Source organism: Marmota marmota, unplaced genomic scaffold (genome assembly GCF_001458135.2).
Source record: "Marmota marmota marmota unplaced genomic scaffold, marMar, whole genome shotgun sequence".
Classification (NCBI taxonomy): Eukaryota; Metazoa; Chordata; class Mammalia; order Rodentia; family Sciuridae; genus Marmota; species Marmota marmota.
The window spans coordinates 2738548-2747611 of NW_026000283.1; positions in this window are offsets into that span (position 1 = coordinate 2738548).

The window sequence follows — 9064 nt, forward strand, 5'->3', positions numbered from 1 at the left end:
ACCTTCCCTCAGGGGCGAGCAATTTCACTTACCTCCAAGTTTCAGACGTTCCGCGTACAGGCCACCAAATGCCACAGTCTGGCTAGGCACAAAATTACGAGCCACCACACACCTTGTAGATTCAAACAGCAACTCTTTATTCCCGAACTCACACCAGTACTCTACAAACACGTTCTGGGCAAAATCTATGCTCTCCACCGGGCTCTGAATCCCAAATACTCTCTGAATCCCGCGAGAACTCAAGGCGCCTGAGGCAGCAGGATACGCCCTATTCCCAGCAGGAATCACCTTAAACCTGGAACCGCCCTAAACCCAAGGAGCGCCCTAAACCCTGATCTGCCCTAAACCCGGATCCACCCTGGTCCTTGAGCAAGGTCACCTTTCATGCAATGTCACTGCAAATGACCTGGGTCATGCCATGCGTCATTCTTACTTAGCTATGGCTCTCAGCACCCTTCTATGGTTTATCTCTTTACTCTGTTGTTTCCTTTGATAATAGGAAGCTTTCAATTGTATGTAATCCAATTTGATAATTCTTGCTTTGTTTCTTGTGCTATTGGAGTCCTATTCAGGAAATTGTTGCTTGTGCCATTATCTCCAAGAGTTTCTTCTGTGTTTTTTTTTTCCTAGTAGTTTCAGGTTTTACATTTAAATGTTTGATCCACTTTGATTTGATTTTTGTACAAGGTGAGATACTGGGTATTGGGTTGGTTTCAGTATTGTACACATAGATATCCAGTTTTCCCAACACATTTGTTGAAAAGAATGTAATCCCTCCAATATAACTTTTTGTTTCTGGCACATTTATCAATAATCAGTTGGGTATAGATGCATAGGGTTATTTCCGGGTCCTCTATTTTATTCTATTGATCTATTTTTTATTCTAATAGCATGCTGTTTTTGTTACTATGGTTCTATAGTATATTTTGAAACAGGTATTTTTTAAAAGAAATTAATTTTTAAAATTTTTAAATTTGTACATGGACACAATACCTTTATTTTATTTATTTATTTTTATATGGTGATGAGGATTGAACTCAGTGCCTCACATGTGCTAGGCAAGTACTCTACCACTGAGCTATAATCCTAGCCATGAAATCAGGTATTGTGATGTCGCCAGCATAGCTCTTTGTATTCAGAACTGCTTTGACTACTCTAGATCTTTTGTACTTCCATACAAATTTTTGGGATTGTTTTTTCAAGTTCTGTGCAGAATGTCATTGGGATTTTGATGGGATTTTAATCTGTATGTTTCTTTTGGTTACAAAATTACTTTAACAATATTAAGTCTCCCAATTTGTAGTCTTTCCATCTTTTAATGTTCTCTTTAATTTGTTTCTTCATTGTTTTAAAATTTTCATTTTAGAGGTATTTTTACCTCCTTGGATAGGTTTATTCCTAGGTATTTTATTCATTTTTTTTAAATTATTTTTTAGTTTTAGGTGGACACAATATCTTTATTTTATTTTTATGTGGTGCTGAGAATCAAACTCAGGGCCTCATGCATGTTAGGTGAGCACACTACCACTTGATCCACATCCCTAGCCCCTATTTTATTCATTTTTAAGCTAATATTAAAAGAATTACATTCCTAACTTCTTTCTCAGTGTTTAGAAACATTACTGTTTTTTTAAAATTTCTCTATTACTGCATTATAGTTTTACATAATTGTAGAGTGCCTTTCGACATATTCATGAATGCATATAATACACTTTGCTCCATTTCAATCCCCATTAATTCCTTTTCTTCTCTCTTCCCTTTCCCTTAGCCCCTACTTCTACTTTATTAATCCTTTTTTGAATCAGTGCATTAAAGTTATACATAAAAGTAGAATTCATTGTGATATATTCATATATGCACATAACATAATTTGGACAGTTTCATTCTGCAGTTTCTTCCCTTTCCTGTTCTTGCTCTCTTCCTTAGAATCCCTTCTTCTCCTCTACTCTTCTCCATTCTATTTTCATGAGATCTCCCTTTTTGAAAAAAAAATCCATAATTCTCTTAAGCTTCCACACATGAGAAGAAGTAGTCAACCATTGACTTTCTGAGTGTGGATTATTTCGCTTAGCATGATATTCTCCATTTCCATCCATTTGTCCGCAAATGATGTAATTTCATTCTTCTTTATGGCTAAGTAAAAATTCCAGTGTGTGTGTGTTTGTATGTGTGTGTGTGTGTGTGTGTATCTCACATTTTCTTTATCCTTTCATCTATTGAGGAACACCTAGGCTGATTCTATAACTTGGTGATTGTGAATTGAGCTGTTCTATACTTAATGGCATGCATTTATAACTATAGTTTATAAAATTTAGTTATTTTTAATAATTATTGAGGAGTGGGATAGCTAGGTCAAATTGTTACTCCCATTTTAGATTTTTTTCCACATGTTTATTGGTGCATTATAGTTGTACATAATGATGGGATTTGTTGCTATATATTTATACATGCATAAAATATAACAATATAATTTGTTCAGTATCACTCTCCAGCATTTTCTCCCCGCCACCTCCTATCTGTTGGTCTCTTTTCTATATTGGTCACCATTTGATTACTAGGAGATCCACCCCTGCCTCCTCCCCCTTTTTCTTCTATAGCTTTCATATGTGAGAAAAAACATAGGAATAGACCTTCTCAGTTTGGCTTGTTTTGTTTAACATAACGTTTTTAAGTTCCATCCATTTTCCAGCAAATTACATAATTTCATTTTTCTTTATGGCTGAGTAAAACTCTGTTGTGAATATATATCATATTTTCTTTATCTATTCACCCTTTGATGAACATCTAGGCTGGTTCCATGGTTTGTCTACTATTATTTATGTTGCTATAAACATGGGCATGCATGTATTACTGTACTGTGATGACTAATTTCTTTAGGACAAATACAAAGGAATGGTATAGCTTGGTCATATGGTATTTCTATACCTAGTCTTTTGAGGAAACTTAATACTGATTTCCAGTGTGGGTTGTACTAATTTGAAGTCCAACCAATTGTGTATGAATGTACCTTCCCCCCCCCCCCTCCCATCCTACTCTTTACCAGTATTTTAGCATTTTGATTGTNAACCATGTAACTAATCTCTGCTAAAATATTAACTGATGACTTAATATATTATTCCCAGACATCACACAGAGAATGCATCAGTTGATACTTCCCTTCCCCTCCAACCCCTCTGCCCTATCTATTGGTCTATTCCTCCCATGCTCCCTCTCCCTACCCCACTATGAATCAGCCTCCTTATATCAGAGAAAACATTTGGCATTTGTTTTGGGGGGATTGGCTGACTTCACTTAGCATTATCTTCTCCAGTGCCATCCATTTACCTGCAAATGCCATGATTTTGTTCTTTTTTAATGCTGAGTCATATTCCATTGTATATAAATGCCACATTTTTTTATCCATTCATCCACTGAAGGACATCTAGGTTGGCTCCACAGTTTAGCTATTGTGAATTTTGCTGCTATAAACATTGATGTGGCTGTGTCCCTGTAGGATGCTGTTTTTAAGTCCTTTGGGTATAGTCTGAGAAGAGGAATAGCTGAGTCAAATGGTGGTTTCATTCCCAGATTTCCAAGGAATCTCCATACTGATTTCCAAATTGGCTACACCAATTTGAAGTCCCACCAGCAGTATATGAGTGTACATTTTTCCCCACATACTCACCAACACTTGTTGTTCTTTGTCTTCATAATAGCTGCCATTCTGACTGGAGTGAGATTACATCTTAGAGTAGTTTTGATTTGCATTTCTCTGATTGCTAGAGATAATAAGCATTTTTTTCTTATATTTGTTGATTGATTGTATATCATCATCTGAGAAGTGTCTGTTCAGGTCCTTGGCCCATTTGTTGATTGGGTTATTTATTTATTTATTTTTGGTGCTTAGCTTTTTGAGCTCTTTATATACCCTAGAGATTAGTGCTCTATCTGATGTGTGAGGGATAAAGATTTGCTCCCAAGATGTCGAATCTCTATTCACTTTACAGACTGTTTCTTTTGCTGAAAAAAAAAAAAAACTTTTTAGTTTGAGTCCATCCCATTTATTGATTCTTGATTTTAATTCTTGTGCCACAGGAGTCTTATTAAGGAAGTTGGGGCCTAATCCCACATGATGGAGTTGAGGGCCTACTTTTTCTTCTATTAGACACAGGGTCTCTGGTTTAATTCCTAAGTCCTTGATCCACTTTGAGTTGAGTTTTGTGCATGGTGAGAGATAGGGGTTTAATTTCATTTTGTTGCATATGGATTTCCAGTTTTCCCAGCACTATTTGTTGAAGAGGCTTTCTTTTCTCCAATGCATGTTTTTGGCACCTTTGTCTAATATAAGATAACTGTAATTTTGTGGGTTAGTCTCTGTGTCCTCTATTTTGTACCATCTGTTTTGGTGCAAATGCCATGCTGTTTTTGTAACTATTGCTCTGTAGTATAGTTTAAGGTCTGGTATAGTGATGCCACCTGCTTCACTCTTCCTGCTAAGGATTTATTTAGCTATTCTGGGTCTCTCATTTTTTCAGATGAATTTCATAACTGCTTTTTCTATTTCTATAAGGAACATCATTGGGATTTTGACTGGAATTGCATTAAATCTGTATAGTGCTTTTGGAAGTATGGTCATTTTGATAATATTAATTCTGCTTATCCAAGAGCAAGGTAGATCTTTCCATAGTGTCCCAGAGATTTTTATATGTTGGATCTGTGTTCTTATTCACCTCTATTTTTTTTAAATTTTCTCTTTTATGTAACCCATTGTGCATTCAGTAGCATATTATTTAGTCTCTAGGTGTTGGAGTGGATTTTATTTCTCATTTTATTATTGATTTCTAATTTGATTCCATTATGATCTGATAGAATACAGGGTAGTATCTCTACTTTTTATATTTGCTAAGAGTTGCTTTGTGGTATAGTATATGGTCTATTTTATAGAAGGATTTGTGTGCTCCTGAAAAGAAAGTGTATTCTCTCATTGAAGGATGAAATATTCTAAATATGTCAGTTAAGTCTGTTATTGATTGTATTATTGAGTTCTATAGTTTCTTTGTTCAGCTTTTGTTTGGAAGATCTATATAGTGATGAAAGAGGTGTGTTAAAGTCACCCCAAATTATTGTGTTGTAGTCTATCTGACTCTTGAACTTGAGAAGAGTTTGTTTGATAAACGTAGATGCTCCATTGTTTGGGTCATATATATTTATAATTGCTAAATCTTGTTGGTGTATGCTTGGTTCCCTTGAGCAGTATGTACTGTCCTTCTTTATCATTTTGATTGACTTTAGCTTAAAGTCTACTTTATTTGACATGAGGATGGAAACCCCTGCTTGCCTCTGTAGTCCATGTGAATAGTGTGATTTTTCCCCACCCTTCTAGTCTGTGGATGTTTTTTCTATGAGATGAGTCTCTTGGAGGCAACATATTGTTGGGTCTGTTTTATTTTGTTGATCCAATCCACTAGTTTATGTCTTTTGATTGGTTAATTTAGGCCATTAACATTCAGCATTATTATTAAGATATGATTTGTATTCCCACTCATTTTTGTTTATTTTTGGTATTTAACATGACTTGGTTTCTCCTCTAATTAGATTTTCCTTTAGTGTAAACCCCCCTCTGCTGATTTTCATCATTGTTTTTTATTTTCTCTTCTTGGAATATTTTGCTGAGGATGTTCTGTATTGCAGGCTTTCTAGTTGTAAATTCTTTTAAGTTTTGTTTATAATGGAAGGTTTTTATTTCATCATCAAATCTAAAGCTTAGTTTTGCTGGATATAAGATTCTTGGTTGACATCCATTTTCATTCAGAGCTTGGTATATGTTGTTCCACAGTCTCTTGACTTTGAGGGTCTGGGTTGAAAAATCTGCTGATATACGAATTGGTCTCCCCCTATATGTGATCTGATTCCTCTCTCTTGCAGCTTTTAAGATTCTGTCTTTATTCTGTATGCTAGGCATTTTTCATTATAATGTGCCTTGGTGTAGATATGTTGTAATTTTGTACATTTTGGTGTCCTGTAAGCCTCTTGTATTTGGTTTTCCAATTCATTCTTCATGCTTGGGAAATTTTCTGATATTATCTCATTGAAAAGATTGTGTATTCCTTTAGTTTGAATCTCTGTGCCTTCCTCTATCCCAATAACTCTTAGATTTGGTCTTTTGATGCTGTCCCATAATTCTTGAATGTTCTGTTCATGGTTTCTAACTTTCTTCACTCTGTGATCAAACTTATTTTCCAGATTGTATACTTTGTCTTTATTATCTGACGTTCTTGCTTCCAAGTGATTTAGTCTGTTGGTTATGCTTTCTACTGAATTTTTTATTTGATTTATTGTATCTTTCATTTCAAGGATTTCTGGGTTTTTTTTCAGAGTCTCTATCTCTCTTTTTTAAAATTTTTTATTGTTGTTTGTTCAAAACATTACAAATTTCTTGATATATCATATTTCACACTTTGATTCAAGTGGGTTATGAACTCCCATTTTTACCCCATATACAGATTGCAGAATCACATCAGTTACACATGCATTGATTTACATATTGCCATACTAGTGTCTGTTGTGTTCTGCTGCCTTTCCTATCCTCTTCTATCTCTCTCTTGAAGTAATCTTTTGCTACCTGTATTTGCTCTCTTATCTCATTGTTGAAGTGATCAATTTTTGCCTGTATTTTCTCATTTAGGTCATTCTTTATTTCCCAGATCATTTTAATTATGAACCTTCTGAACTCCTTCTCTGACATTTCATCAACTTCACTGTCTTTGGTGTATTATAGTGTCCTGGTTTGTTTGGGGGCACTTTCCTCCCTTGTTTTTTCATGTTGTCTATGTGTCTTCCTTTCTTGCAGTGTGGATCTGAGATATTACACTTTTTCCCCCTATATTCTTGTAGTAACTGTGCAGATTATCTGTACCTCACCTTGATGTTGGGATTCTAGACCCTGCTGGTGTCCCTCAATGTAAGCTACTGTATCCTGGATCTGGGTCCTGTGTAAATTGGTGTGGGTGGATCTGGGCCACCAGGCTTGACTCCCGTGGTAGTCTGCTGGTCAGAAGAGCGGTCCTGCACCAGATCTAGGCTCTGGTGGGTGTGTACCTCACTGGGGGAAGGGTAGAACAGGCCTGCTGTGCGCCTGGGGAACTGAACAAGCCAGTGTGGGTAGATCTACACATATCAGTTTTTAAAAATATTCTTGCTCCCTCGGGAAATCCCACAATTATTGCAAAGACCTATTGCCTCCCCTGAATTTTTCTTGCTTCCTTGCTGACATGTATACCCCCCTTTTTCATGTGACTGGTTTCTTTTCTACTTCATTTAGATGATGTGATGCAGCCAGGGCACTCACAGTAGGATGCTAATGCAATGTGATTTATACTCTCCAGCCAGAAGAATCACGAGCCAAATTAACCTCTTTAGAAGTTATCCAATCTAAGATATTTTACTATAGCAACACAAATTTAACTGTCATTCATTTTAAAGTGTTTTTCTTTTCATTATTTTTTTGTAACAATTGTTTACATACTGTAGATATAAATTCCTTGTCAAATATATAAATTGCAAATATTTTATTCAATTTCGTAAATTGCATTTACTTATTCTTGATAGTATCTTTTGAAGCATAAAATATTAAAAAAAAAATTTAGTCTATTTTTTCCTTCTGGTCACTTGTGCTTTTGATGTCATATATAACAAAGCTTAATTTAACTCAAAATCCAAAAGATTAATTTGTTTATCTTTTTCAAAGTGTTTTATAGTTTCATCTTTTACATGTAAGGTCTGTGAAACATTTTGGGTTAAGTTCTTTCTATGATATAAAAGAAACCAAATTAATTCTTTCAAATGTGGATATCTACTTGTACTGCAACAATTGCTGAAAAGATTATCTGTTCCTCCTAACTTGTTTTGCACCCTTGTCAAAAACAAATTGATGATACATGAAATAGATTTTTATTATTATTATTACTATTACTATTATTAATGCATCTTTATTGTAAATTATTAATAATTTAATTCACTATAACTTTCCCAGGCATATTCATATAATGCTTTGATCATGTATACCCTCCATCCTACCCCCTTTTCCCTTCTTTTCTCCCTAATTCAACTATTCCCCTTTTCCTTCCCTAATAGCCCTTTTTTGACTTATATGGTAATCTATTTTTTTTTTTTTTTTTTGGTATTTTCCACATAAGAAAGAAAACATGTAATACTTGTTTCTGTCTAGTTTATTACATTTTAAAAGATGTTGTCTACTTCTATACAATTTGTGCAAATGACATAATTTAATTCTACTTTATGGCTGAATAATACTCTATTGTTCATATGTACCATATTTATTTCTCCATCCATCTATTGATGGGCACCTAGGATGATTTCATGTCTTGTGAATATGCCACAATAAACATGCTTATGCTGGTATCCCATTGAATGCTGACTTCATTGCTTTCAGGAAAATACCCAGGAGTGGTATAACAGGATCATATGGTAGTTCTACTTTTAGTTTCCTGAGGAAACTCTCAACTGAGTTGCATAGTGGTTATACTAATTTACATTTCCAACAAGAATGTAAAAGGGCTTCTGCTTCTCTACATTCTTTGTTACTTTTTTTCCTTGAAAATAGCCATTTTGACTGGAGTAAAATGGAATTGCAATGTTGTTTTGATTTATATTTCCACAATGGTAAAAGATATTGAGCATTTTTTCATATATATATATTTTTAAAAATTTAGTTATAAAAGGACACAATAACTTTATTTTATTCATTTTTTATGTGGTGCTTAGGATCAAATCCAGTGCCTCACATGTGCTAGGCAAGCACTCTATCACTGAACCACAACCCCAGCCCTTTTTCATGTATTAATGTACATTTTTAATTCTTCTTTTGTGAAGTGTCTGTTCAGATCATTTGCCCACTTTTTTGTTTATATGACTTGTTCTTTGTTCTTTTGTTTTTTTTTTCTTTCTCCCTCTTTCTCCCTTCCTTCCTCCTTTCCTCCTTACCTTCTCTCTTTCTCCTTCTCTCTCTCTTCCTCTCTTTCATTTTCCTTCCTTCCTTCCTTCCTTCCTTCCTTCCTTCCTTCCT